The sequence below is a fragment of the Gymnoscopelus microlampas genome, assembly GCF_963454915.1.
Source record: "Gymnoscopelus microlampas genome assembly, chromosome: 19".
Lineage (NCBI taxonomy): Eukaryota > Metazoa > Chordata > Actinopteri > Myctophiformes > Myctophidae > Gymnoscopelus > Gymnoscopelus microlampas.
The window spans coordinates 23,329,626-23,340,234 of NC_139956.1; the positions used below are offsets into that span (position 1 = coordinate 23,329,626).

At 40.2% G+C, this 10,609-nt stretch overlaps 1 long non-coding RNA gene across 3 annotated transcripts; it reads right to left on the bottom strand.

Annotated features, from left to right (window-relative positions):
- Nucleotides 1-1,571: 1,571 nt before the first annotated feature.
- LOC311035509 lies at nucleotides 1,572-8,460 on the bottom strand. Of its 3 annotated transcripts, none has more exons than XR_014599728.1 (17): nucleotides 8,422-8,460; nucleotides 7,509-7,547; nucleotides 6,846-6,878; nucleotides 6,566-6,602; nucleotides 6,303-6,380; nucleotides 6,076-6,123; nucleotides 5,631-5,681; nucleotides 5,398-5,447; nucleotides 5,099-5,208; nucleotides 4,858-4,912; nucleotides 4,499-4,557; nucleotides 4,127-4,197; nucleotides 3,670-3,715; nucleotides 3,100-3,169; nucleotides 2,464-2,572; nucleotides 2,092-2,141; nucleotides 1,572-1,793 (listed from the first exon to the last, which is right to left on the bottom strand). It is a non-coding gene; the product is annotated as an uncharacterized lncRNA (long non-coding RNA). The 3 variants fall into 3 exon arrangements; XR_014599729.1 differs by having other exon boundaries at nucleotides 3,100-3,324; XR_014599730.1 differs by having other exon boundaries at nucleotides 4,127-4,348.
- Nucleotides 8,461-10,609: the final 2,149 nt, after the last annotated feature.

A 10,609-nucleotide genomic window follows, 5' to 3' on the forward strand; every position in this document is an offset into this window, starting at 1 on the left:
GCATTTTAACATTCTTAATACAAACATGTATTGGCCAAATTAACTTACAAGTGATGAAACTTTCAGGCAGGAAAAGTCAAGGCTGGGTTGTGCTGAACAAGCATTTGATTGACCACATGTCCTTCGGCTAGGCTTTCTTTCTTAAAGACTACACATAATTGGTATGGCAAACAGCTGCGCAATTGACAAAAGCCATATGCTTGGCAATTAGTAGAACATAACGGTAACATCACAAACAACCACTAGGTGGGTACAGACGAAGCTGAGACAGAACAAGATCGTGTGCGTGTGCGTGTGTGCGTGTGCGTGTGTCTTTTTTATTATAGTACTGGGATGGGATGTGGTGATGGATGTTTTTCTTGATTGATTGAATACTGTATTAACAGTTTGCAAATAAAGCACAGAAAGTACAGTTCTATAGACCAATTATTTGTTTACTAACATTGAGCCTGGACGCACAGGTGATTGTTTCACGCAATCAATTCCCAACCTGTTTCGGGGTGCACTGGTTTCAGCACACCCCAACCCCCTCTTGTGTGTGTTGGCTAGTGAGACGCGTCCTAACGAGACCTGATATAATGGGTTTCGTTGCGCGCATACTGGCTGCACGCAGCCAGTATGACGTCGTCTGTTAAGGGGTCTATACAAAAGGATGCTAAAAGGAAAAAGATTAAACCCAAAGCACGCACACGCACGCACACACACACATTGTGTGTGTGCGCGTTTGTTTGTTACGTTATTGGAAATCTGAAAATTCTCCTTCACAGAGACATTGGTTAAATGAACTTTCATCTTATTGCACACCAGAAAAGATACCTTATAATGTAAGAAGAAAACCTGCAATATATCAGAAAATCTGGGGTAATTTCTTTGGCGTTCTTCCGTCATTATCTCCTAATTGATTTCTCCTTTGGTTTTTTATTTATCTCTTCTTATATTTGACATTGTCTGAAAGGTGTTGTGAAAAAAAGGAAAAAGAGACTGTTGAGGGTTGAGTATTGTACCATTCTGGGAAAGGGGTGGAGGGAGTGTCTGGGAGGACTGTTTATGTATTTTCTTTGTGTATCGTGTTTCCTTTATTCGTTGTCTTTTTTATTATGTCTTGTTTACAAAAAAAAGAAATGTGATGATGTGTACATTGTCAATAAATCATTATAAAAGCTACGTCTGTTCCTTCACTTTTTTATAAATCTTTTCAAAGTAAGTTTCCCTGTGTCCATTGCCTATATGATAACAGTTATAGTTTATCAGTGTACACCTAATGCTACCGGTGTATCTGGTTGTAGTCATTTGCATTCAGGCATCAGCACCAAGCATACTGTATTTAAAAACGCTGCATATGGTCTACACTTTCCAGTTCTTATGTGCTTCAGAAAGTGTCACATTGTATGGTAATTTTAGTTATCCACAGGATCAATGTGAAGAGCAGTATACAAAAACCCATGACAATCATTTGAGTTATGCTATACTTAGTAAATGAGGCAAATGGAACAGGAGCGCACAACAGTAATAAGGAGGTGATGACCACGGGAAATAACTGTTCCAAAGAAAAGAGGCTGCACAGCTCGTAGTCACGATGCAATATTTTGTTTATTAGTCAGGTTATATTTTGGTTAAGCCAAATGACCTATACATACCCAATAAAGACAGACACTGCAGAGAACATGTTTAACAAATGTGATAAACAGCAAAATGTCCAAAAAGAACAACATTTCAGAGCAGAACATCCCAATGCTGTTGTGGACCAATAAATGAACAAGGTCTTCCAAGTTCAAGGCAGCTCTGTGCAGAACCTTTAAAAAGAAAGAGAAAACTTTAGTGAGGAACACTTATACATATCACAAGTCTTCACAATGCAATAACCATCTCATGTCTACACCGTGAAGCCATTTTTAAAATAGTCCATAAAACTGTTTTGAGATCAGAAAAGAAAATATACCAGTCAGTCATGAATTTTCAGACTGGGGCGGTACAAACATCTCATCACTTCCATTAGGAGGCTTCCGTAGCAAGTTTTCTATGATGTGGACACTTGCCACTGCTGTACATCAAGTGAACAATATCATTGATGAACGACTTAGTTGTACTGACCTTGCATGGCTGGAAGGATTCTTTGCAGGACATGGAACCACTCGGAACATCTAGAGTTTGAGATAACAAAAAAAACACAAGCCATATAAAAAAATATTTAGGAATTACATTAGTAGAAGTGCAATCAAGCAGTTTCTTAAAGTCAGACTCCTTTTACAAGTGGAATTGAGGGCCAGACATGAGTGCATGATGTCAAACTGACCCAAAGAATTACAATTTTGGGATCAGAAAAGAAAATACCAGTCAGTCATGAATTTTCAGACTGGGGCGGTACAAACATCTCATCACTTCCATTATGCGGCTTCTGTAGTTTCTCCCCCCCAAAATTGCCCCTAACATCATTTGTTAAATTCATTATCAGTGCATACCAACCTTGCTGCAGGTTTAAAAGCATCATCTTGGCAGGTTCATTTCAGCCAGTCACATGACCTCTGGTGCTGGAAACTCTGGTTTGAGAGTGTCGCACCAGGGAGCTCCCCATCTGTGTATAGACGAAAGCAAGGTTAAAACACCACATGAGCCATATATAGACATTTAGGAATTACATTAGAAGAGCAATCAATCTGTTTCTTTAAGCCCGACCCATTTCACATGTGGAATCAAGGGCCAAACATAAGTGCATGATGTCAGACGGACAAACAATTTTGGGATCAGAAGAAATTATACCAGTCAGTCATGAATTTTCAGACTGGGGCGGTAAAAACCTCATCACTTCCATCAGGCTTTAGTAGGTAAAACTTCACTGTCCATAAACCAGCATACATTTTGTTTCACCACATCTACTTAATTGATCGGGGTCTGCACGTACCAAGGTCTCCTCATTTGCCCATTATAACTGGCCAGAATAGGGATACTACGGTTAAAAGGACCAGTGGTATATCACTTCTAGAATCTACAGACAACATGTGTTGGGTTCTTGGGACGTTAAAATATTCAGTCAATTTCCCAACCAGTTGCCACTCTCCATAATAGATCACCTAAGAGGATTCAGTATCAGCACATACCAACCTTAAAGACAGCATGGGCCAAACACGTTGCCATTGTCAGCCTGCCGCAATATGTGGATGAGTGTTCAGAACTGTTGATGAGATGAAAGCAAGGTCAGCAATTAACAGTGGCATTACCATGGCCAACATGATTGTTGTTGTCTTGGGAATATGATCAGAAATAGTTTCAGTCAATTTCACAACCAGTTTCCACTCCCCATCAGGGTCCCAATAGATCACCTTACACCTGAAAGTATTCAGGGTTGTCAGTGTCATACTGGGTCAACAGGAGAGCAGACATCAGTAGAACTGGCAGGGTGACTGTGTATAACTTTCATCATGCAACATCCTAGAGTTGAAGTTGTAGAAAGGCAGTCCGAGTAGGGCTGGGCAATACAGTGAAAACTGACAATTTAAAAATAAATAGTTTTTTCTGCTAAATGATATATATACATAAATAGTCCAACTACAGACTCACAACATGTTGTGAGCTTGTATATCGACCTTTGTCACAAAAATCAAGCCACGAGTTTGAAATAATAGTTCCTGATTTAAGCCGTATTACCCAGCCACAATTCAGAGTTATACTGACCTAGCAAGTGCTGGCTTGGCAGGATTCTCTGCAACGCTCAGGACACCTAACAATTTGAAACAAACAGAGTAGTACATAAAATTACAGCCCAACACTAGTTTTAAAACATAAAGCTTCTGAGGGCAAATAGCAGCACCGAGTTCAAACAAAAAGCACAATGTCAAACTGAATGGCCAGCTTAGTCAGAGCACACATTTGACAAAATACAATTTCAGGATCAGTGAACATACCAGTCAGTCATGAATTTTCAGACTGGGGCGGTAACAAGATCTCATCACTTGCAGGAGTAATGCATAAAAATATCACCCAAGCCTAATATTTACTCAACTAAACTAAACTGTGGGCATTAAATGTTAGGTTATTTAATATCACTTAAGTGTATACAAACCCAACATGCATTATAAACATCTAAATTGTCCCTTAAGAGATTGAAAGATAAATATCAGCTCATACCAACCTTAAAGACAGCAAGGGTTAAAGGCGTAGCCATCTTCAGCCAGCAGCTCTATGAGGATGAGGTGTTGAGACCTGTTGATGAGATGAAAGCGAGGTCTGCAATAAACTGTAGCATTACCATGGCCAACATTATGTGGTTTTGGGGATATGGTCAGACGTGGTTTCAGTCAATTTCACAACCAGTTGCCACTCTCCATCAGGGTCCCAATAGATCACCTTACACCTGAAAGGATTCAGGGTTGTCAGTGTCATACTGGGTCAACAGGAGAGCAACGGGGGGGGTGAACTGGCAGGGTGACTGTAATAATCATGAAATTCATCATTCAATATCCTAGAGATTAAGTTGTGGCAAGACATTCAGAGTTGTACTGACCTTGCATGGTTGGCTGGAATGGTCCTTTAGAACACACTGTTCACCCAAGCTTCAGACTCCTGCAAGACAAAAAAACATTTCAGTTCCACAAGATGAAGTCTCACATGTCAGCCATTTTGCACCTCAAGTGTCAGCCATTTTGCATCACAGCCACAAGTTGCCTTTCAGACTGTTGGTAACCCCAACAGGCTATCCCCTTATTGCCAAGGCAACACCAGTGGGTCCACCTTTTCAGGTTCTGCCGTTGCCAAGGCGTAAGACATGTGCGGGTGTCATCACAAAAGGAACCTGGTGACAGTTCAGCTATGTCTTCTAAAGAATCCTAATTCAATCACTGTATACTCAACATTGAGATTTACCTTAATTTTACATATTTGATGTCATCCAACACTGTTCAAGATGCAGTCAGGTCATCTAGAACAGAAGAAAGTCAAATTCAGTACGGTGTAAATGATCCAAGTTTAGTCAGAATCACCTACAGCCTCCACTGACATCAGCAATTGTTTCTCAACAGCAGTTCAGACGAACGAGATTCCAAATTCTATCATCATTGTCTGGAAGGCAAGAGTATTTACACTGCCAAAAAAAAGCCATGCCTACCTTTTTGAAAAGCCTTTGTGGTTCTCTGGCCATATTACAGTCGCAGCAATATGCAACAGGAGAGTCCATCCTACACTGCTCAAGAGACAACAGATTCACTGCTAGGTCATCTAAAACAGAAGAAAGCCAAAGTCAGTACGGTGTAAATTATCCAAGTTTAGTCAGCAATGGCATCACCTACAGCCTCCGCTGACATCAGCAATTGTTACTCAACAGCAGTTCAGACGAACGAGATTCCAAATTCTATCATCATTGTCTGGAAGGCAAAAATATTTACACTGCCAAAAAGACATTCCTACCTGAAAACTCTATGGTGGTCTTCTAGCCAGAGTCCAGTCACAGCAATCATCTGCAACAGGAGAACATATCAAGTTGGTGTGTGTGGTCTGAGAATAGTTTTGACATTGCATTGAATGATGCAGTTTCTCAGTTGTTCGTGTCGTTTCACATCGGTTCAAAGTGAGCTAAGTTCATCATCACAGAAACTGCACTAGCATACAAGCACAAGACGGCAGTAGTTAATGTGGCTTACCTGTGGACACGGTTGGCTGCACTGATTAAGAGTTCCCGGGCAGCAAATGTTCTGGAAAGACAAAGTAATTAGAGGGGGGAAAAAAGTGCAGCACAATATGGCTTTTAAAATGACAAGTGTTATGATCAGGGCTTTGGTGACAAACTGCCATGTGACATAGTCGTCCAGAAGGTTAATGGGTTTTACCCCATTTCATCCTCTCAAAACACTAATCAGAGAAGCCTTGCCCTTTTAACCAACATTTTGTTTGTGCGCAATAGAACATATGCCAGTAGATCCATAAGGGGTCAGGATTGGTGAGATAACTATCAATATTACTTTGGTTGAAGTAAGTGGAGACTCTGGCAATACACATTGCACTGGAATCAGTTTGAGTTATGTTAAACAGGGAAGGCAGGTCTGAGCACTTACTTACAGCAAAGTCATGAGCATTTAGTAGGCTTACCAGTTTAGCAACCACCATCCTTGCTCTCCTTTTCCATTAGCCAGCCACCTATTCAAAACAAAAAGTCATTCAATACAGGCTAGCGTCAGCTACCAAATGGCTTTTAATGCAGTGTGTAATCAGATTCAAGAGTGACATCAACGAATTCAGGCATATGCTTGTCTATCAAATTATCATCATTTTAAACACCAATTTATTCATTAGACTAAAGCAACCATAAAACTCACCTAGGCCAGCATTCCAGTGGATCGAAGGCATTCAGGGAACAGCCAGAAGATGCCATGTCATCACGACAGTAAGCTCATCTACAGGGTTAGTTAATAGTTAGCAACAAACCAATGTTGTAGGGAACAGTACCATCTTCAATAGGGTTCAAGTCAGGTAAAGGCTGTCATCACCAATATCAGGCATATGCTTGTCTTAAAAAATGTTTCATCATTTAGAACCCATGTGAAACTATTCATTTTAGCTTTAACATGTGGTTACTTACCAATCAGGGTGGCTCCTTAGTATCTCGAAGATGTCATCTATTGAGCGATTACATGAGGTTAAACATATGCAATATTTGTACAATTGCAACATTGAAATCTGCTTCACTAGCGAGCATCTAAGCTACTCAGAATCTGGTAAAGGGGTTTCTTCAAAGGCTCATTCAGTAAGAGAGAGTTCAGTTATCATCAATGTAGCATTGAGCTCTAAGCACCAGTAAAGCCACATTGGGTCAAATTAAGCATTTATCATCTGAAAAACAATCTTCCAGGACAAGTCACCTTTAGAGATGGTTTTCTCCCCATTTTCCAAACCTAAAAAAAAAAAAAAAAAAACAGCCATTAGCATTATCCAAAATCAAATTTAATAATATATCAACACTATCTGGAGTCTGGCAGTTCAGGCTACTCAGTATTTGATATAACATTTTCTTCAAATGATTTCAGTGAGAGAGTTCAAAAGACATCATCGTAGCCAGTGGTTGAAAACGTCCTTACTTAAGTTAAAGTATCAACAAAACAGCAGTCCAGAATTCAAAATGTACTTGAGTAAAAGTACTCATTATGCAGAATGTCCCATTCACAAGTTTACAAATGCATAAAATCAATTTGGGGGGTAAAATCTGAGCTGCTATTTTACATGGCCGAATTGTATATAGGGCTTGAAGCGGTTTTGTAATAATCAAAATCTACAAACTTATTAAGTTATCATACAGAGTAAAGGTGTAGTAGCGTATAAGTGAAACGTACTAAAAATTGGAAATGCTCCAGTTAAGTAAAAAATACCTCAATATTGTACACAAAGTAGTAAATGTGCTTAGCTACTTTACACCACTGAAGCTGATCGTAGCAGTGCGCCATTGTCCCCCACGTGCCATAATGGTGTGTCATCTTAGCCATAACACATTAAAAACCATCACGTGAATAATTCACAAATCAAATTACCTGCAAGAGCAGTTTCTCTGCATTTCGGTGCCATCCAGCCTAACGGAAACAGAAGTAGAAACATGTTACCGCGTTGCAGAAGGGAAAAGAGCATGGAGTGCAACACGTGTCCACCGGGGAATCAGGGGTGGGGTGGAATAAACCAGTGTTGCCATGTCGGCTTATTATAAGCAACGTTGGGCTTCTTTTTCTGTACAGCTTAAGTTAAACCAGTGAAACATTTCCATGTCAAGGACGCCCAAATTAATGAATTTCTCTGCAGACCCCAGATCTTTCTGAAAATAGCAGAGCTAAAAGTTGTGAGCTTGTAGCTCGGCCATTTTCAAATGGCCAATAAGGCGCTGGTAAGACTCTTGGGCTTGTTTTCATAGACCTAGCTGCTTATTCCTCTCAAAATCTGGCAACACTGGAATAAGCGTGTCTATGATAATACTTCGCAGCAATAGTGTTTATATTAAACAGACGTCTCACATCAGAGTTATATTTAGTGCAATCACAGTCATTCAGTACAGGTCTGTGTATTCTCATCATTGAGAGACGCCGCTGCACTGCTGCAGAGTAGAGCCAGTGCCATCTAAATGTTAAGCTACATTAACTAACCAGGTGGTCACAAATGTTAATACCAGCAGAATAGTGTGAAATACACGTGTTGGTAACATATACACCACCTAGTTGGCTATAAAAAGACTTCAATTCCATTAGATGGTTGTGGATTAGAAAACCGACCGAGGCCTGTTCCAATCTACAACCATGAAGAGGATAACGTCAAAACTGTATTTTATACCAAGTGTGCTGCAATACGACAGTACCCTGGAGTTCGCGCTTGTCAAAGGTAAAACTAAACAATATATCCAAATGGTACAACAAATAAGAGACATGTTTCTCCGACCACGAGAAGCCGCACAGCGCTTACCTCCAGACAGACATGGCTGCGACACGACCAACGGACGAAGAAGGAAGAGATCGAGGAAGTGGGTCCCACCGCCTTTTATGTCCCCGGATCTCTGGAGCACCGCCTCCTTCCGGCTCCTCACTAGTTCCTGTGGTGTAAAGCAGTGGTTCTCAAACTTTTTCATGTCAAGGACCCCCAAATGAACACTTATTAGCCCGCGGACCCCCCCCCCCCCATTTGAAAAGATATGCCAGGGGGCAGGGACCCCCATAAGAGAAGATTTTTACGGCTCTAGCAGTGATTCTCAACCATTTTAATTTCAAGGACCCCCAGTTTGACATGCATTAGGGCTACAGACCCCCATTTAATGGCATTTCTATCACTTGGACCGCAATTTATATTGTAAAATCTATGTCAATTTAACTCTGAGAGTGTACAAATGGACCCGTTAGGGTCCATTTGGTTCCATTTGTACACTCTCAGAGTTACAGACCCATAAGGGTCCATTTGGTGCCTAATCTATCATTTAGCTGGGGACCCCCTGGAACTCCCTCAAGGACCCCTGGGGGTCCCCGGACCCCACTTTGAGAACCAATGGTGTAAAGTAACTAAGTACATGTACACAAGTAACATTTTCGAGGTACTTTTACTACTGGAGTATTTCCAATTTCAGTACTTTTACTTCTACTCCAGAGGCAAATATTATACTTTTACTCCACTACAATTACTTGAAAACTTTAGATACTAGTTACTTTGTAGATTTGGACTATTATTACAAAACATACATTACCCACTTCAGCCATGTGTGCCACACATTGTGAGCTTGTAAGTTGTAGATCGGCTATTTTCAAAAGATTTTTATACATTTTTTACATTTGAAAACTTGTGAAATGGGACATTCTATATAATGAGTACTTTCTACTTTGGTACTTTAAGTACACTTTGATACCAATACTTTTGGTATCTGTACTTTTACTCAAAAAGTTTTTAATTCCGGACTTTTACTTGTAACAGCGTATTTCTACATTGCAGTGTTGATACTTTTACTTGAGTAAAATGTTTTAGTACTTTTCCCACCACTGCTTTGCAGGTTGCTGATCCGTTCTGGATGTAGAGCGGATACGGAAACGGTGAGTGCTGAAAAAGAAAACAAAAAAAGAAACGGTGAGTGGGCGCGCGAGTGTGTACGTGTATGTGTGCGCAGCGTGCGTGTGTGTGTGTGTGTGTGTGTGTGTGTGTGTGTGTGTGTGTGTGCGTGCGCGCGCGCGCGCGCGCGTGCGTGCGTGCGTGCGTGCGTGCGTGCGTGTGTGTGTGTGTGTGTGTGTGCGTCTGTGTAAAAAAAATCAAATAAAAATAGAACCGTTACAAGTGTTCAACAGTTTATACATGTGTTGAGTAAAAGTACAAAAGTACTGGCATCAAAATGTAATGTGATTGTTGTCAAATTTGATACAATTTCATTAATAGTTCTCCACAACCTCAGGAGTTGATTTTTTATTTATTTTAAATAGATTAATAGAAATCTACTGCATTCTGCATACTGTCATTATTAACGACATCATGTTAGGAAATACTGCATTACCAACATTTTGGTCCAGTGTTCTCTGCCATAAAATGTTAATGCTATTTTTTGGGGGTTAATCAAAATCAAAATCAAAACTGCGTTAAAGTTAAACTGCAATGCCATTATATGAAAACAAATATTCATAGGCTACGCAGTAAAATCCTCAGTGTTCATTTATCCATTTGTAAATCTGAAGGTGCATGTAAATGGGCTGTTTGGTAATAATTCAGATGTATATGAACATTACTGTACCATACCAAAATTTTAATATTGATCTCTCCTTAACCACTTGCCCACTCCTTTTTCTGTCTACTCCAAATCTATTCGCCACAAATAGCCAATCTACAAACTCACAACTTTCTCATAAAAGTTCATCTGGAACAGCCTTTACATTGAACATAGCAAATCTGCTTTAGAACAATGGGAAACCAGCCTCCTATGGGTCTGTTTCCTACCTGTATATTAACATGAATCGTAACATCCCCATTCTGGGGTGAACATTCAGCAAAAATAGTCGATCTACAAAACCACAACGTGTAGCACCGTGACTGTGAGCTTGTAGATTGGCTATTTTCCCGCAAAGAGATTTGTTGAGGGGAAAAGGAGGGGGCCCATCGAAGTATTAGGTTTTAGAGGTTAATAACC